Source organism: Anas acuta, chromosome 18 (assembly GCF_963932015.1).
Source record: "Anas acuta chromosome 18, bAnaAcu1.1, whole genome shotgun sequence".
NCBI lineage: Eukaryota > Metazoa > Chordata > Aves > Anseriformes > Anatidae > Anas > Anas acuta.
The window spans coordinates 6,724,342-6,739,735 of record NC_088996.1 but is presented as its reverse complement, the minus strand read 5'-3'; the positions used below and the strand labels follow the sequence as shown (position 1 = coordinate 6,739,735).

At 51.7% G+C, this 15,394-nt stretch overlaps 2 long non-coding RNA genes and 1 other non-coding gene across 3 annotated transcripts; 2 read left to right on the top strand and 1 right to left on the bottom strand.

The window, feature by feature from the left end:
• Positions 1 to 177: 177 nt before the first annotated feature.
• Positions 178 to 5,986, top strand: LOC137841714 (uncharacterized). Its single transcript, XR_011088706.1, has 2 exons — positions 178 to 845; positions 3,856 to 5,986. It is a non-coding gene; the product is annotated as an uncharacterized lncRNA (long non-coding RNA).
• On the top strand, positions 503 to 575 carry TRNAR-CCG (transfer RNA arginine (anticodon CCG)). The gene has a single exon. It is a non-coding gene; the product is annotated as a tRNA-Arg (tRNA).
• Positions 5,987 to 5,992: 6 nt separating the features above from the next.
• Positions 5,993 to 14,914, bottom strand: LOC137841715 (uncharacterized). The gene is made up of 2 exons (XR_011088707.1): positions 14,537 to 14,914; positions 5,993 to 6,577 (listed from the first exon to the last, which is right to left on the bottom strand). It is a non-coding gene; the product is annotated as an uncharacterized lncRNA (long non-coding RNA).
• Positions 14,915 to 15,394: the final 480 nt, after the last annotated feature.

Below are 15,394 nucleotides of genomic sequence, written 5' to 3'. Positions count from 1 at the left end.
GGGACCTACAAGGGGTGAGTGTGCCTTGGGACGGCAGCGGGGTATTGCAGCTGGAGGGCCTCCTAGAAATACAGGAGAGCGGCCAACAGAAGGGTGGGCTGCTGAGGTGAGCTAACATGGCGCTCCAGAACAGTAACAGAGCACGAGGCACGGGCTTAGCTGGGGCTGAGCTAATCCCGTGGGGGACAAAATTGTGAGGCGAGGACCGGGGAAGGGACGGCAACGCCCGGGACGTTCCCCTCAGGCAGCGCCGCTCGTCAGGGGCCAGCGGCCCCGCCCTCGCGCCCCGCTGAGGGAGCCAACGGCCGCCGCGCGCCACGGGCCGCGAGCCCTGCCCCGGGGGGCGGGGCCGATGAGCGCGGTGGGCGGGGCTTCGGGCCCGGCGGGGCCCTGAGGGGCGGTGCGAGAAGCGAGGGGGCGGGGCCTCCTGTCAGCCGGGGGGCGGAGCCAGCGGCAGCCGGGCGGGGCTCTTACAGCACGGCGCTCGCAGCTTTTGCTGGGTGACCCAGTGGCCTAATGGATAAGGCATCAGCCTCCGGAGCTGGGGATTGTGGGTTCGAGTCCCATCTGGGTCGTACCGCAGTCGTTTTGTAGCGCCGCCGTACGTTGCGCGCGGGGCTGTCCCGGCTTTCCCTAGCGGCTGCGGGCTCCGTCTGAAGCCCGATTATTATCGGACCATCGGAGCCGAAAACACTTTTAACGGCGCCGCCCTCTGCTGGGACCGGCGGGAGGGAGGCACCGAAAGGAGGCAGCGGCTCGGTGCGGTGATGGCTGCGCCCTGCCACGGGGGAACCCGCCCGTCCCGACCCGTCCCGGAGCCGTTCCCTTCCCTTCCATCCCCCCAGGTACACGCGGGGTCTGCGGAGGGAGAGAAGCGGCCCCAGCCCGGGGCCTCCCCGGCACGGAGGGGCGGTCGTGAGGCGCTTGGGGCGGGGGTCGCCGCGGGTCTGTGGCGGAGCCTGGGGCTGCCGAGCGGCTCCGGGTGGTCCCGCTCCCCGGATGCTTTGTGTGCTGGACTCTGATGCCATCGAAGTCGTAATTTAGCCCTGTAAGGTGAAGGCATGTGGTGGGAGGCAGGTGGAGGCGGGTGGGACGGTTGCCTGGGGAGGTAAAACCCACAGCCGTGTGCTGCCGCTGTGGTAGGCAGGGAGGGGAGACAGCCTCTGGTGCGACTGATGCCACAAGAGCCAGCCTGCAGGCTCTTTGACGAGGTTGTGGCCATTAATTATGCTGAAGTCCCAAATTTGTCCAAGAACAGGGAGCCTCGCTCTGAATGCTTTCTTCTCTTCCACTGCTGGTATCATACGCGTTAGCTTCTTGAACAGCAGAAATTCTCAAAACACTCCTCCTGCCCTTTTAAGCAAGATACTGCCCTGGTGAAGGTCCTGGAGAAACTCGCTGATACAGACGTAGTCATGCATTTGTGCACGGTGAATTACACTACCAGCTAATTTAAACAGAAAACCCCACCAAGCACAGAGCACCTGCAGGACACGTGCTTGCAGCCATGCTGACCCTGAGGTAGAGGAGCAGACACGGCCTGCTCGTGGCTTCTCTCATCTGCTGCGGGTCCACACGCAGGCAGGGCAGGGAGTGAGGTGCATGAAAGCCATAGGTGGCACCTCCGCATCCTCCTCAGGTGCAGCTCTGCTGTCAGGTATGATGCTGGTTGTTCCTCAAGCTCCTATTTCTGTAACAAGTACTTTGGGATACTTTCAAAATTTAAATAATGGAAGAAAAGAAGGATTTATAAATGCTGCAGTAGGAACATAACACACTGAATAACGTGTGTTAAAATTTGATTAGTTTTGTGTACTGTTCTGGTTTATTTTCTGTGTCTTCATATATAGCTGCTTGACAAAGCCCTGTACTTGTAAGAATTTTATTAAAATACTTAGTTAAGATAGTACAAAACTGTTTAAGCTAGGCAATAGCTGCACTATATGATACTGGCATTACTACTGGATAGATTTTATCAGGGGAGGAGGTTTCCAGAACTGGGACATAGTGTTTTTGTAGGGTTTCCAACTTGTTTGTTACACTTCTAGCGGCATGACTAAATCCACAAACTTTCACAACATCCAGCAGCAGCTAGTGAGGTAAACTGTCACAATGGAAATCTTGTCTAGTAACAAGGTCAGCTGTTTCAGCTGCAAACATAGGAGTAAGCCTACTTAATTCAATAATCCAAGTCAGGGTTGGCTTAGTGTGTACAAATATGCAGAGTTCTGCATGTTAGCAAATACAGATTTTAAAAAATAAAGCAGTCATCATTCCCTTTTAGTCTCCCTCCCAGCACCTGTTAACTCCAAATTTCTAATTTATTTCATCTTGCTCTGCCCTGTCTTGTGTGCATGCAACAAACTGTCCACACCAGCTTTTCTTTAGTTACACAAGATATACCTCTGTTCCGTAACAAAGGAGAAGTCCAGGACCTAATTATGGTGCAGTTGTATTTCTTAGTTTGCAAGAGCTAGACAGGAATATGCTGCTGTAGCGGAACAAGCCTCAAGGTCCTGAACAAATTGAGCAGAGAAAAATGAATGGTTTCTTGTTACATTCCATGACTGAGAAGAAATGATAAACTGGTAGAAAAGCGTATGTATAAAACCAAGTCCAAAACACCTGTTCAGAGTTCACAGCTTCATATTGAAACATCTCCAAAATACCCTTGCCTGTTGCTTTCTTTAACTTAGACTTCTTCCACCCCTTTCTTCATGGGCATTCTTTTGACTTTACATGCGGCCAGCCCTAATATCAGGGAATCTTTCCCATGACAGCAGCTGGTGAGAGCAGAGGGGGAGAAATGGCAAGGTCAGCACATGAGAGGCAGTTATGGAAGATAAACCGGGATGTTGTTCATCTGTGTGTGTCAAATATCTCTTTTCACATAAGGAGTCAGGATCAGCCTCCTACACAATGCTAGCCACAGACAGAGAACACCCAGACAGCGGCTGTGTGTGGGTGAACTGTTTTAAAACTGTGCTGGCTAGCTGAAGGCATACAAGGGAGGGCTAAAGCAAAGGGAGAATGAACTGCAAGAGGCAATTTCTCACTTCCCAGACAAAATGGGAAGTCATTTTGCTTTGTGAGGTCTAAGTGATCAAGGTGAAGCCATAAACTTAGGCCTAGGTAACTCTCTGGCTTGCACAAACAGTGCCATTAAGCCTTTCCATTTTTCACTAGAGTCCCAGATGCTTCATGTCTTTTCCAACCCTTGTTCTCTCAACTTAAGAAAAGGCTTGAAATAATTGTTACTCAGCAGCAATAGCCTAGCTACCAGCCAGTTTCTTTGTGGACTCCCATACAACTCTGCAGTGCAGAAGTCAGAGATCCAAAACTGCGGATCAAGATCTTTTCAGTAGTGTTTAAAGCTGAAAGCCGCTGAAAAGTCCAGATGACATTGTCAATACGGCATCCCAGGGATGGGAAAACCAAATAGTTCTGTTGTCATGGTCTTTTAAATAAGCATCCCAAATGGCAATGTGAACTTTGTTTCCACAGATGCTCCCTGGAAATTCAGGCTTTTGAGGAAAGGGTTTGTTTATAAGTCATGTTTTTAATTTACAACAATAATAAAGTAAAAATACAAATCTCCTGTGTTTTGCTCACACAGCTGCATTCTCTGTACTGGACTTTCCATATTTGAGTACAGAGGAATGAAGAGCTCTGTTTTATTTCATCTATTGGACTGTTCATCTGTTATACCGTCATATTGTTGAAGTCCTCAGTTATGGAGTAGAGCCTCAAATCTGCCAGCTACTTCCCATTCAGACATATGTTAAATGAAAAAAAAAAAAAAAAAAAGTAAAATTCTGATTTGCTCTTTTTTTTTTTTTTCTCCCTTGTATGTAGGATCCCTGCTCTATGCTGAGAAACCCAGTGAGACTCACAGCAAAGATGCGTGTAATTCAGCAGACTCTGCACCTAGCCAAGTCATTCCCTCGATCAAGTAAAGACCCCTCGATCAAGTAAAGATTTTGACCCTTGCAAGTGTTGGGACAATATACACCGAGAGGCATTGACAGATGGGGACCTGATAGGCATGGCCTTTCCAGTAACAGTACAGAATAATGGGCCAAATGAATATAATGCTTTTCAGTGGGACTTGATAAAGGAACTGAGAAAAAACAGTCACGACCTACGGATTGCATGCACCTTTCACCCAATCATTATTAGAAAACGTGATGACAGGTCAGTTGCTGGTTCCGTATGATTGTCACCAAATAGCTGCTATGATCCTCACGCCGACTCAAAAATTGTTATGGGAACAGAAATGGAGAGAACTGTGTGAGACAGTAGCACTGCAGAATTTAGAAAGAACATTAGGCGACCCTCTTATGGGTGCAGGGCTTCCTCAGTTTATGGGGACTGAGCCGTTAGTAGATCCACGATTACAAGCTTGGCTCAACGATGCCATCTTGCGACAGTCAGCCCAACTAGCATTACAAGCCTTGCTGAAACTGCCAGAAATAGGAAGGAGCCAGCCTTCTTTTACTAGCATACGACAAGGAGTCAATGAACCTTATATGCAATTTATAGACAGATTGAGGGATTCACTGAACAAGCAAATAGATAATCATGAAGCTAAAGAGGCTCTCATGTTGAAACTGGCGATTGAAAATGCTAACACAGAGTGTAAAAAGATTCTGCAATCCATGCCTAATGGGACAACCTTGGTGCAAATGATAGAGGCTTGCAATTGCATGGGGTCTGTTGAACACCATACGACCGCACTAGTCAGTGTGTTTGCTGCAGCATGAGTGATGGGCAATGATCAGCGATTTTTATTTTTTTTTTTACCATTCCACTCCACACTAAGGATGCACCGCGATTTGCATTTTTGGTACCAAAAATAAACAAAAGTGAACCCATGGATAGATATCACTGGACTGTTCTTACACAAGAGATGATGAATTCTCCAACCATATGCCAAACGTGTGTTGCTAAAACTCTAGCCCCTATTAGGAAAGAATTGTGGAAATAACCAGAATTGAGCCTGAAACCATCGTAATACTCATTGTGAAGGAATATCTTGATTGGTGCCTGCAAAACAGCCTGGAAATGCAGCTGGCTCTCATGGGCTTTACTGGACGAGTGGACATACACCTCCTCTCTTACAAACTGATCACATTTTACACATACAGCGACATTTTCTCCCATCAAAAGGTGCCCCCAACGGAAGCCTTTGGGTACACCCAGTACCAGCTTTGAACTCCCCATGGAAGCCTTTATACAGCCCCACATGCAACCGGACTCTGTGTCTTCACTCTTTCCAAACAACCCTAAACATAACCCTAACCAGGTTAGCATCTGCCCTGTCCCAGGGGCAGAAAGCAAAGACATGCAGAGTGAGGACAGGTTGTCAATTTTCAAACTTCACTCTTTTCCGTTTACCTACGAAACCTGCTTCCAGAGTTAAACCTAAAAACATTTATTCTTCACTTACTCGGGCTGTATGTGAGCAGTTTTCTGCTTATAGCGTGTTGGCTCAGCAGCTTCCAAAGGCAGCATGGAGATGCTCCAGGCAGGATGTCACCACCACCAGCTCCTCAGCCACAGCAAATCTCATCCTCTGCTCTCCCGAGCACAGGGCAAATCCAAGCTCCCCAGCTGCCTCCCCTTCCCACCGACCACGTCCTCCAGCCAGCTGTGTCCTCAAGGCAGGCGCTGCCCTTGCAGCCATGTGCCAGGGGGATGGAACCCCACCAGAGGAGGCATTTTCTAACCTTACCCCAAAGCTGTTGCCACCTTGCCTGTTGTAATCCTGGAGGAAAACAGCCACACCTGAGCTCCTCCAGCTGCACCAAAATTTAACTCTTTCTGTCCTTGTTGTGGCGGGGCAGCTCTATGAGGAAGCCACCTCCTGAGCCACCACAGCCTTCCCACTCCCACCCCTGCCATTGTGCTTCCACCTGTGGCAGCTGGAGCATTTTTCTCTTGTTTTAACCTGAAAAACAAATAAACAAACAAATAACAACAACAATTTCCCTTTTCTGTCTCTCTCTCTTTTATTATTATTATTGTAAAAGTGATGTTCAGCAAAAGAACATTCTGGCAAAAGGTTGGTTCTCAAGCAAAGTTCATCCCAGCTGCACAGAAGGGGGTTTGCTGACTCTCACCACCAGCCACTGGCTCCAACACACTCCTCGCCCAGGCAGCCCTGGGCTGGGGACGGCTGCAGCGAGGTCTGAGGAAGAAGCAAGTCTTGCCCAATAATCACACTTAATGCTTTTGTTTTATTTTGGAAACCTTGGCTGGTTGTGGCTGAAAGCAAGAGGCAGGCGATTTCAGCTGCTGAAGGAAATCACGCCCCACTCAGAGGGTGTTTTTCTGCATAAATGTCTGGGGAAAGAAAAAAATCTCCCTGCCTTTTTTTTTTTTTTTTTTTTTAAAGCCAAGTGCTTCCATCACCCAGGGCAGTGATCCCATGCAGCGATGTGTTTTGTTTGCTGTCCCATGCTCAATGCATTACCCCATCCTGGGACTTGCTGCCCAGCTACGTTTCTTCAGCAATCATTTCTTCTCTCCAAAAGCCAAAGCTGAGCAAAACTAGTTCTTCTGCAAGTTCACACAGCTGGGGAATAAAGAAAATAAGTCGATAAGCATCTCTGATGGCTTCAGGATAAAGTTGTATCTGATCTTTTTCCTGAGACAAAATATTGCTGTTTTTTTTCTCTCCTCAGCAATTGTACATTAAAATAAAAGTTAATGAGTCCAGGATTAAACGCCCTCAAGGAAGGGGAAATAAACCTTTACTCCTGGCAAGATTTGAGAGGGCCTTTACAAAATAAAGTCATGTGAACAGAGGTGTAAACGGTTCAGCATGAAGTTTCCCACAACACTGTTTTACCTTAAAGCACGTTTTACACGCAAGGACACAGGAGCACTTGGCCGTCTCTGCTGGACATCCCATGGCCTTGAGGGTGTTTTAGGGGGATTCCTTTAGGGGATGTTTTAGGGGGATTTGCTCAAACTGGGCTAGAACGAGAGCACCCGTGGTCTGCGGGTGCCATCCTGCGCGCCAGTGACCGCAGGGACAGGACCAGTCAGGATATGAGGAGGTCTCTGCTGGGGTCCCCTCTGCCCTTGGTGACAATTTGGGGCATGGGGAGAGGCAGCTTCCCCACCTCATCTGCAGCAAGGGGCTGAGTCCACATTGGGTGAGTTGCTGAAGGAGCAGTACCAGCCCCAAGTGCCAAAACTGGGCTGCTGTCACGTCAAACAAAAAGAAAACAAACAAACAAAAAACTACCAAGGAGGGGGATGAACAGAAAGCAATGCGGTGGTCCACTGCCAGTCAGTGTCATCTATCACTCCCAAATGGGTCACCTCCACTGTGCCCCCACGGAGCCTCTTCCAGCTGAGCAGCATCAGGAGATGGAGTCACACATGGGACATTGCCAGCACCCCAAATACACTCACTCATTGAGCCAGAGGGCAAAGACATTAGGGCAGGGCATAAGTTAACATTAATAAGCATTGCTCATCAGCAGGCATTAAAAACAGGTTGTTCTAACAAGGGAACGTCCTGCTCGGAGGTGACCTTTGGGGATCTGACCAGCAGCTCAGACCAGAAGCAGGATAAAGGGGAGAGCACCCCACAAAGGAACTGCCACTGCCCTCCCAATCCCCACACAGCTGCCCCATGGAGCCTGGAGGAGAGGACACGTACCCAGGGTTCCTTATTCCCTCCGGCACCTCCATGCCCATCAAATCAGGGGGCACTAGGCTTGGAGCAGTATAACACCCCACTGCAAACGCATTCTCCCATCCCAGCTGGGATTAATTTCCAGCATCTCTGCCTGAAAATATCCATTGGCACCAGGCTGCAGCCCCCCCTTGCTGGTGGCCAGCTTCTCCCAGCATCCAGGTCTCTGCCCCCAGCAGCTTTCCCTTAGTGCTGTGCTTGTTCTGGGACTGCTATTTCCCCTGCTGCTGAAGTTGAAAATCCCCCAAAACACAAGTTCTCCACTGGGATTTGTGTGCCAGGATCTGGCAATGGGGCTGCCCTCAGCCCCCCAGCTCCAAGAAGGGAGCAAGCAGGGTGAGAGAAGGGGACAGCAGGAGGTGTCACCAGTTATCCTGTGGGAAATGGTGAGATGTCCCCAGCTCCAGCGCTATTTTCCCCTCATTATAGGCCTGAAGGAACGGTGCATTTCCAAAATCACTTTCTGCTGCAATCACCAAAGCCCACAGACCTCCCTGCTCTGGCAAACCCTGTTTTTTGCTGCACACCCAGGTGGGGTCAGATCCCCCAAATGGGATGCTCCAGCCCCCACCGAGCTCAGCCCACACCCCAGGGCTCTGCAGAGGAACAGGAGGAAGGTGCTGGTGCCTGTTTGGCTGCAAACAGGGCAAAAAACATTCCAGAATGTCCCATATCCAAACCTCGGTACCCTGCGTTGCAGCTTTTCAGACACTAGATGTCAGCAAAATAATAAAAATGATGCAGAGGAGCTTTGTGCCCGAGCATAAACCTGACAGTGATTTCTACCGTGCTGCTAAAACTCGCTTTTGTACAAACTGACTCCAATAAACCCATTTTCTGCGGCAATAACCAGAGGGCAACAGGGAAATACCTCTCAGCGGAGACTGGAGGCTCTCTGGACATCCTGAACAGGGCAAGGTGCAAGCTTGGCCTGACCCGTCTGTGCCAGCAGAACCCCCTTGGACACTCACAGAGCAGCTGAACAGCATTTATTTTGCATGTGCACTTCTTGGGGGGGGATTTTGGGGATGTATGCTACTGGCCCAGCTCCTCTGCTCAGGCTGATGAAAGCTTCCAGCCCTGCTCCTGGTGGCACTTTGGGACTTGGGGCTTGCGCAAGGTGAACCTGGCCTGCAGGTACAGCCTGCCCGTGCTCCACCTGCCACATAACAGCCTCTGGAGCACAAGTCACCTTTCCCTGTATCAGGAGAAAAGGTCCCATGCTATTGCCTTCTGTGCCTTTAGTGCTGCAGTAATAAAACCAGAGTGCAGCCTGTGCAGCACAAGGCACAGATCTGTGGGGCAGGCAAGCCCCCAGCTTTGCTGCCCTGCCCAAGCTGGGCTGTTACCCTCCTGGCAGCTTTTACCCAGTTTTTGGGCTGAGATCTGAAAGGGTTGGGCTCTGTGCTGACCTCTTTGTACAAGAGCAGGAAATCACTGAGCCCCAGGAAAATGCCTGCCCCCAAAATCTGCCCTCACACCACACCGATGTGGAGCAATGCTCTTTGCTCTTGACTTCGGGCCACCTGCCTGGCAAACAGCTAGCTTACAGCAAGCCCTGGAGCACCATTGTGGGGTTTCTAAACACTGAGGTGAGGTGCAACCAGGGGGCCCCAGTGCTTTGGGGACTTTGTGGTTTTCTTTCTAGACCACATTTCCACCCAAAACTTGGATTGCATTTAGGGAAGAGCCAGCCTTTTAGAGACAGAGCACCCCAACATCGACTTTGCTCTCCTCCTTCAACCTTCACTCCAGAAGACATGGGCCACTACTCGGCCCCAGATCCCTCCTCCTCCCATCTAATCCCCCGGGGATGGATGGGCTCTGCACCGATACTTCTCCCAGGCGGTCGATCTCCCCTTTCCCAGGGTCTAGGGTTTCAGACCCTCCCCGTCCGAGCCCGAGGTGTCTCCCCACATGCTGACCCGGCAGGACACAGTTCAAAGCCTCCAACAGGAAAAACAGGAACAGCCGCCCCGCTCTCCCCGTTGACATAGTTTCGGTCTAGTTCTTGGTGTCAAAGGAGGCATTCACCACCTCGCCGCCCGGGAGGCCCCGCGGGACGACAGCCCCCAAACACGTCCAGGTGGGGCCCGGCTGGGACATCGCCACCCTGCCCTGCTTCAGGCTGCAGATCCCAACTTTTTCTTGGGATGTGCAGGGGGAAATATTTCTGCTTCTCCTCTGTGCCTTGCCCTGGAGAGCTGCCAGCACCCGTACACAGGGTTTGCAGGCTGAAGTTGGTGGCTAGGCCCATGCAGGGCAGCGGTGGTTGGGAAGCACAAAGCCTTGGTGCTGGTGGGGCCACGGTGGCACAGGGACCCCAGGAGCTGGGCACATCCCTGGAGAGCATGGACCCACCTCCACCAGCTCCTGGTTGTGGTGAGGGACAAGGAGGAACCCAAATTCAAGATCCTCCGTGGTGTTCTGGCACGCAGGGCCTGGTGCTGCGGTTAGGCAGATGTTTGGGAGCTCCTCCTGCAGGAGGTCTGTCACCACCCAGTGACAACAAGGGCAAGGACTGCCCGTGGTGTCCCTCCTTGTGGCATCACTGCTGCGTCTGCTAATCTCCTCCAGCCCTGCCCAAGCCTCTGGCCAAGGGGTGTGAGCAGATTTCCAGTAGATAGAGGTGTCAGCCTTTCCTGCTCAGCAGGTTCGTGGCCAAGCTCCTCTGCAGGGCATTAATTAGCTGGGGTGCAGGATGGAGCAGGGCAGCTCCCCAGGAGGGGACCCAGCCCAACCTGTCACTGCTAGGCCACGGGGAGGTGTGACACATTGTCCACCTGCAATAAGACACACATGGTGCAGGGCTGAGCATCCGCACGAGCATGGGTCAGCTCAGCATCCCAGCCCATGCCATGCCTCCGGTGATGGCTTCCCATTAAAAGTGTCCCAGTGCTGCCCCACTCATCCCTTGAAGACCAGGAGCTGTGTCACCTCCACCACCCCAGCAGGGACGCAGGGGACAAGAAGCTCTCCCCAGCACCCTGTGAGGCCCTGTGCTCTCCAAACCAAAGCCCCATCCTCCAGGGCTGTGCTAAGTGCCTTGTTAACACCCGTGCCAACAGATCCTAACCCTGCTTCTGCTCCCTCACCTACCAATTCCCTCCAGCTGCTCTGTGTGTGGTTTGCAAGGAGCCCTGCAGATCTGAGCAGCACAGGCCTGGTTTGCACTACTGAAAGGGAGAAGGATCGGAGCTGGTGCCACACAGCCCATCTGCAGAGCAGGGCCGTCAGGGCTGCCTTTGAAGGAGCTCACTCTGACTTTTGGCTTCCCAAAAATGCAACCGCAAAGAGGAATGTTTCTCTCCAGGCCTCATCTGGCAGGGTCCTTGCTCTGAGGTCTCAGCTTCCAGCATAAAAGCAAGAAATTCTTCCAGACCTAAGTCCGTAACTCCCAGGGGCAGATGTCCCCTCTGGCTCCATCTGCCACGGCCCAGCTCCCCACATGACACCAGCCCCACCTCCCGAACACTCCAGATATTTTCTTGAGTGCAGTTGCCAGCGATGCTCCAGATCCCTCTCTTGAACCCATCAGCTCTTTCCCACATCTCCTTCCTACTCCTTACACTGCTGTTTGCGGGGTTTGCTACCAAATTCCCCCCCATCATGGATAAATGTTTCCTTAGGGTCACAGACAGCCTCCTGACAGCCTCCCTGGCCAAACACGTCCCTGCAGTCAGGGCAGTGCTACAAAAACCTGCTGCTGTGGGCACATCGAGCACCCTCTCCAGACTGGAGCAGAGCTGGGGGCAGCAGGGACCTGTTGGTTTGCTGTGTCCTGCTCTGGGACCCCACACAGGCAGGTGGCAAAGGGGAATGTCCCTTTGCCCTCCCTCCACCATGGGGCAAGGCACCAGCCGCTTCCTGCCTTACCGTGAACTGGAGTTGGTAAATATAATGAAATCATAAAAAGAGGGGGGATCTTGCACCAAAGACATTGGAAGCTCTTGCGTGACTGTACTTTCCCCTCAACTAAACCGGCGTGAGTGGTGGATAGACCGATTCCCATGGGAACTCATCCACTCTCTGTTTATCTTGAATGCAATAAAAATGATATTAAAAATAGATTGTGGAGTAGGAGCAGCAGAAAATACTCGACACCTGATGCTGTTCCTCTCCGTTGTCTGAAATCTAATAGCTGAGTTCTGGGAACAGGCATGTCAGTGCGATTACAGCTCAGACACTCCCAAACCTTGTCTCGAACAAGACTGAAACCCAATTACACTTCTGAAGGGCTGAACGGTTTCTGTTAGGCTGCTGGAGCAGCAGGCAGGGCGCTGCCGGCCTGGGTCCCAGCCGCAGAGCCCAGCTCCCCGCTGCGCTGAGGGGGAATGGCAGAAAATAAACGGGAGAATAAAAATACCAAAAACCACAAGACACTAAGATATCACAGTAAATGACAGCCTTATAAAAAAAAAAAATACTAACTGCTGCAGAAAGGGCTATATTTTAATACCCAAATGCTGTCCAAACTACCTCAAAGAGGGAAGCTGCTGTGGGGTTTGAGCTGCGGGCCCCATGCAGCCCCGCACTCACACCACGTGCCCAAGCAGCGTCAAGACACAGGCGTGTTTGTAGGCGCTCTGCTGGAGGATTAACACTGAATTAACAGCCAAAACACAAAGGTGAATCCTTTGAATTAACACTGGGGTGATAAACAAACAACAGGCCTGGAAATCACTGCAAAGCAAAGGTGGGGAGGGAGCGAGGTGCCGGACTTTTCCTGCACTCCATGGTCAGGTGTGGACCAAGCCCTTTGTGCTGCTTTGCCAGCGCCTCTGGCAGGGCAGTGCCTCCGCTGCCCCAGCGGCAGGCTCTCTTCAGCCATCATTCACTTTTACTCCTTTCTACAAGTCTTAGTAACACTCCCATAAACAGGTTTTTAATGCAATCCTTTTCCCCTCGCACGCTGCATGTTAAAGATTAGCAGAGGCATTTTATTGCAGGTAATAAAGAACCCTGATGTCAAAGATTTTAACAAGCCAAGCGCTCCATGAGAAAAGCCCAGCGGGCTCCAAACACACTTCTGCTCTGCAGCCTCTGTCAGGGAGAGGGGGAAGAGATAAGGAGATTTCTGGGAAAACATCTCAGATTTTATCTGTTTTGTTTTTGCTTTTTTTTTTTTTTTCCCCTGACATGAACAGACCCATGGTGACCTCTCTCCCAGCCATGCTCCCTGGCCTGGCATCTCCTGAGCTCAATGTAGAGCGAGCTGGTGCTGCACATATCCCTGTGGACTTGTGCAAGGGCGACATTACCCCTTAAGAAGAGCAACTTCAGGTTTAAGTCTTTTGGGAGCTGCAGTTCATTCTCCCCAGCAAATCCTCCTGGGCAGGCCTGCAGCCAAGCAGAAGCAAGCAACAGGTGGGTACTGCAACCCCCACAGGACCCCACAGCACCTCCAGGGTGCTCTCACCCCAGCCAAAACACAAAGGTGAAAGCTAGCAGCCTTTACAAAACACCAAGGAAAGTGCCACCCCCAGGGGGACCTCAGTCTCATGACAGTCACAGAACAGAGTCCCTGCTCCTGCCTGCCCAGGGCACGTCAGGCTCCTGGTGGGGGCACTGGGGGAAGGACAGAAGCACTGTCCTGCCACCTACTCTCTGCAACCTCATTTTTTTTAACCATTTTCTCTGCTCAATTGCACAGCCAGAACCCCTAACGGGCACCATGTGTGGAGCAGCACTCACTGAGCATACCACACACCCCAGCACAGGAGGGAGTGGGCTGCCCAGCAGCACTCTGGCTGCGCAAAGTGCTGCCAACCCAAACCCCTTCGAGGGCACGCACACCACCCCATAAAAGGCTCGGTTTCCACACCTCTGCTTGCTGTCAGAGCGTGGCCACAGCCTGAGAAACCAAGGGAGGACACGTGCACGTGAGAGCAGCCCACGCTGTCCACAGAGCAGCTGACAAAACTATTTCTGCCCACAAATCAAAGCTGAAAAGCCTCATGATACTCTCCAGGAGCCCAAAAAGCCTTTTTCCCACTCCCTTTCCCCTCTCTAAGTGGGTGGAGTAGGAAAAGGAAATTGGAAATTCTTTGGAATTGGTGATCTTGAAGGTCTTTCCCAACCTGGACAACTCCATGACTATCTTTGCCCATCCCTCCTGGCTGTGTTGTGTCCCCCAAAACTGACTCACGTGCCCATGGTTGGTTTGCACCACTGGCTGCAGCTGCACAAAGGGGCAGGGGAAGGAGTCCTGCAGGGCCAAACATAAGACCACAAGCAAATAATGCCCCCTGCAAAACCCAGGCCAGCCCAGGGCTGCAGGATGGGCCCACAGAAGCAGCGCTGCTCGTGGAGACCCCCAGAGCCACCCTTCTGCCAGCCCCCTGCCAGGTGCAGGGTGCTCTCTTCACTTTCCCATGACCGGATTCAGCAGCAAACAGCAGAAAACACATATCCTGGTGGTAATTAATCTGACAAGAAGTCAGGAGACGCTGATTAAGTGTCTCGTATCGCAGAGGATCACAGGTAATTGGGAAGATAAGCTCCTTCACAAAGCTGGCAGGCTGCGCACTTAGAAGAGATCAAGGAGGAGATAGCAGTGGCAGTGCTGGGATTTACCACGTCCCACAGCCAGCGGGTCCTGGTGGCTCCCTGCCACCAAGGCAGCACACACAAACAGGGGCAGCCTGGTGGGCTACCTGCAGAGCCCTTAACCCCAGTGCATCCCTGGTCCCAGCAAGGTGGGTGATGGCACCAGACAGAGCAATTTGGCTGCCAGGCACCCCCAGTAGTGCCCCCAGGAGCCATCCCACTCTCTGCGACTCCCCAGCAGTGCCCCCTCATTCCTCCCTGCTCAGAAGCACCTACCTGACAGCTTTCCAGCCCTGCAAGACCACAGCACTCCCTGGAGGGTCACGGCTCTAATTCAGGCACTCGTGCTAACGCCATACCTACACGTGTACACACGCATGGTTTGTACACACACAGCCAAGCTTCTTTGGGAAGAAGTCAGCAGCCACCAGATTCTCTGAGTCCTGCACCACAGATCCCTACAACTGGCTCCAATTAAGCTGCTTTCACCTGCTTTCCCAGGTGATGGAGATCACCTAAATCAGAGATGCTCTGAAGGTGGACAAGGAAAAATTGGGCTGTTCATCTACCACAGCAACACTGTTCGTCTAACACCACCTAGAAAATGGAAGAAATATTGTCCTCGAAGAAGAGCAGACCATAGGTAATGGAATGTTTCCTTAATGAATGTGAGCAGAATTCAACAAACATCCCTCAAAGGAGCAGAAAATCAGAAAGCTTCTCTAGGGAAAGATTTTTCAGCAACACGAGGGAGTTGCATCCTGGAAGACGATCACAAGCCAGGGCTGGATGGTAGAAACAGGACAGCAGTGCTTGCCAGAGCTCACTGCAAGGCCCAGGGAGCTCATAGGAACCACAGCTGGAGCCCAGCTCCATCACAGGACACCGCAGAGATCTCATTCTTCATCTCAACCCAAAATGCCTGAGACAACAGGGACACAACTGCCTGCCAGTCCCGCTGGAGCAGACGGCCCTTTATTGTGCTCTAGAGGCCACCACTGTCCGTGGGACAGCTCATGCAGCCAAAAAGGACCTGTCCTGTTCAGACAAACAAAGCATTGTTCTGCTCCTCACCCACCTTTCTCAAGTTTCCTTCCACTGGTACAAAGGCAGGATTTCCACACTCTCTCCAAA